Below are 4,207 nucleotides of genomic sequence, written 5' to 3' on the forward strand. Positions count from 1 at the left end.
TCATAGCCACCAAGTGGACTGGATTCTATGTCCAGTTACAATCAGAATATATTATAATCATATTTATGTGAACTCAGTAATTGTGGGATGAATGTACCTATCTTCATTCTAGATGCTAAAGGGGAAGTTAAAGATTCCAGTAGGCTGGGCCAGCAGGTGGTATGCTGTGATTAGGGTGCTGGATTCCCACATGGCCAACTGTAGTTTGAGTCCCAGAACTAGTGGCTTACTTTCTCGCTTTTCCCTTTTCTCTCTCTGGTCAAATAAAAAAATAAAGAATAATAACCAATACAGTTTTAAAAAAATGATTCTTATAGGCCAACCTTATTATTATTATTTTTTTTTTTTGGAAAGGTTTTCGCTATAGGGCGCATTCGCTCGCCAGACAGACAGACAGAGACAGAAAGAAAGAAAGCGAGAAATCACCCCCCCCCAGGGGGGATGGTCACGCTGCAATCCCTTCTCCTCCATTCTCCTCTCGGGATCTTGGGCACGCACACACACGCGCCCGGCTTGAGTTTTAAGCCACCGGGTCCGGGACGTGAACCATGGTCAACTACGTGGGAGTCCAGCGACATAGCCATTACGCTAACTGCTGGTTCCCAACCTTACATATTTTTTAATCCGGTACATTTTCCTTGTTTCTTAAATCATCCTCTTATGTGGCTATAATGTGTAGATATTAAATCCAATAAAATTTCATGTCAGAGAATCCTATACTTGCAACAGTTAAGTTTTATCATCTCTGAGCTTAGAAAATGTGACTATTGGGGCTGACAGGTGGCATGGTGGGCTCCCACATGGCTGACTGTGGTTCGAGTCCTAGACCTGGCCGCTTCCTTTGTCACTTCCCCTCTCTCTCTCTCTCTCTCTCACTCTGTCCCTCTCTGGTCAAAATTTAGATAAATAAATTTTAAAAAGAAAAAGAAAACAAAATGTGACTATAAAAGAGACTGGAGGGACCAGCAGGTGATGTGGTGGTTAAGGCGCTGGACACTCCTACATAGCCGACCACGGTTTGAGTCCTGGACCTGGTGGCTTGGTTTCTCATTTTCCCTCTCTCCAGTCAAATTAAAATAAATGTGAATGGATAAATAAAATTAAATAAAAATCTAAAGAAAAAAAGAGAGACTGAATTGCTTTCTCATGTGTTACTGTAGTAATGATGGTAGTAGTGACTGAATCATCTTCATTTTAGAATTCTCTTTGGTGACCAAGAATGTATTGCTTAAAAAAAATGACACTGAGTGACTCTCAAACAATTCTGGGATATTAATGCAGGTGTCCTGAAAAATAAGAAGGAAGATAGGCCTCAGTGCTGATACTTTGCTAGAGATGGGCCATCATAACTAGGGAGGTGCCTAAGCTACCCATGGCCTGGCCAGCTTTGTAGACTATACTGTGGTAATAAAGAATAACATCCTTGGGGCCGGTATATAGCGTGGTGGTTAAGGACGCTGGACTCTCACATGATGGACAATGGTTCAAATCTTGGACCTGGTGGTTTGCTTTCTCACTTTCTCTCTCCCCCTCCGCCCCCTCTTTCTGTCTCTGTCCCTCTCTGGTCAAATTAGAATAGATAAAGTTAAATAAAGTAATTCTTTAAAACATTTTATTTATTCATTATTTTAATTTGACCAGATACACACACAGACACACACACACATACACACACACACACAGAGAGAAGGAAAATGAGAAAGCAAGCTGCCAGGTCTGGGATTCAAACCGCAGTTGGCCATGTGGAATCCAGCACCCTGCCGGCCCCAAACATGGGTCAGTCTTACCTGAAAGTTGTCTCCTCAAAGTAAAAAGCCAGAGGCACTTTCTGGCTCAAGGATAAGCTGTTGCGATAGAAGACGCCAAGCTGAGGAATTTCATTTAGTATTTTAATAATAATAATAAAAAAAGACAATACAAAATCCAAACATTTCTTTTTACAAGTTCAGATACATATTTTTCCCCAAGTGCAAAATACTCTATGAACTGCATCATTTGCTGTTTATTGTTGATTGTGTAGGAGATGCTTACTATATCAACAGCAGTGGAAGGCAGATATAAATACAATATTTTGAGATTTCTTCTGCATTAAAATAAAAGAAAGCCTCCCACATGGTTACGATTATTCTCTGAAACTTCAGTTCCACTCACACAGAATAAAGTTCAGTTTTGTCCAGACTGCTATAATCTGTGTTGTCTAGATAAACTGCGAACTGGGGGTTCGATTCCCTCTATCACGTCTTCTTAGAGGATTCCTAGTTCAATAACGGCCCAAGGACAGGGTGTGCTACCATTGAGACAGATCGCATTTAAAGATAGTCTTGTGGTGTTTGCTTCCACTTTTCTGACTCTGCTTAAGAAAGAAACCAGGCAGGTTAACATTTTCTGCTGACGGTCAGTCCTATCTTGTCTCTCTGTTCTTAGTTTGAGGCTGTCGTGAGGTTAAGCAGCAAATACACATTTTTGAATGTTTGAGAAAGTCTTTTCACATCTTGACGTTTGATTTCCTAATCCATCCCAGCCACCTCCACCACGCATATAGCTTACACTTCTCAGATATGAAGAGTTTCCTAAGGACCAAACACCAGGACTGTCTCAGTGAACTTCCAGCGACAAACCTGTCTCCACTAAACTGACCGAGTCCTGGGAGAAGTTAGAGCAGTGGCAGTTAATGTCAGTCGCTGGGGATTCCTAGGCTTGGGGCGGTCAGCTCAAGTCCAGGCTCTGGTCGGTGTTTCACTGACTGAGTTCTCTGAGGGTTAGAGAAGGGGCCTGGCCTGATACTGCAGCAAGAGGGAGGCAGAGAAGGAGGCACCGTCATGTTGCTCAGGCTAGAAGTGCCTTTCTCATGTGCCTCCCTGACACTTAGAGCTCGCACAGAAACAGCTTCCTAGCTCCAGACTCAGATCAGGGCAGGCCTTACACTAAAATGAATGAAGCCCCGTAGTAACCTGGCTTTCCAGGCACCTCATCTTGTCCAGAGGCCTCTGGCTGTTTTATAAAGGGTTCCTATCTACACCGTTTTCCCATTTCCTTCCACGGGGAAAAACCTCTCTTCTACTAAAGCCTATAAAGGCCTACAGGTCCCCAAGGGCCGACTCCTCATTCAGTCCACTTACACATGCCTGCCCCAGGGCCGACGTCCTCTATAGGTAGAAGAGCACCTTTGCCTGGGTTCTAAACCCCCAAGTTGGATGACCTAAACTAAACTTGGTAGGTAATAGATCTTCATCTGCTCACCACGGTCTTTACATGCGCTAAGAAGCCTAGTGGTGTGCACTTTCTGTGGAATTCATGTGCAGGCCCCACAGCTGTGGAATAAATGACCGGAGGAAGTACATCTGTGTGTGTACATGCCGGGACAGTTAAGGAAGGGACCAAGAAGCCAGATCCTGACAGCATAAATTAGAAAGCCCCCTCACTGCTTGACTCCCCGAGAGAGATCACAACATGGCAGGGAGAGCGGTATCAGAAAGTTACCCTAGCTTCCGGTGGAGAATTAGGAGGAATAAAACTGAAAATGCACTTCCTGGGAAGGGCAGACACTCTCACTAAATGACCACTTTCCCTTCTTGGAAGCAACCATTTTGCATCTTCACGGTGGTCCTTTGACCTGGAGACACACAGGCAGCCAGGCACTGCACTTCCAAGGACCTCGGTGTTCGCTAATGGACATCAGAGGGAGGTGTTGCTGGCTACCCAGAACAGCTAAGTCGTTTTGGCTGGTGAATGCTATTGATGGGAGGGCGAGGTGGGGATGGGGGGCAGGTTCCATGGTTTTAGTATCATCTCCCTAAGAAGCAGTAGTCTGGGACAGTCACCTAAACATGGGCCCGAGACATTGGCTGGCAGCCTTTGATTGACTAGGACTACAGTTCTAGAGGAACTAGAAGGATCAAGTGGAAATACTTTCACAGGCAGCAGTTGGATTAAGGGTTGAATGTGCATGATCTGAGCTTGGACATAGGCTTGATTTTTCTTCCTTTTGAAAAACAGTAGTTGCAGAAGCTAGGGTTAACGTCAACGCCAAGAGGGAAGTGGCCCTGGGCAGGCAGATATCTGATGCCTTCACCAACTTCACACCTGGTTAACTGTCTTATTCTTGCCTCTGGCCTCAGGACCCCGAGTCAGCCCATATCCAGGTGGCTTGTCCTGGTCTTCTTCCATGTACACACCGGGGGGAAATGGGATGAAGTAATAAAAATGG

The sequence above is a fragment of the Tupaia chinensis genome, unplaced genomic scaffold, assembly GCF_000334495.1.
Source record: "Tupaia chinensis unplaced genomic scaffold, TupChi_1.0 Scaffold000116_1, whole genome shotgun sequence".
In the NCBI taxonomy this organism is placed as follows: domain Eukaryota; kingdom Metazoa; phylum Chordata; class Mammalia; order Scandentia; family Tupaiidae; genus Tupaia; species Tupaia belangeri.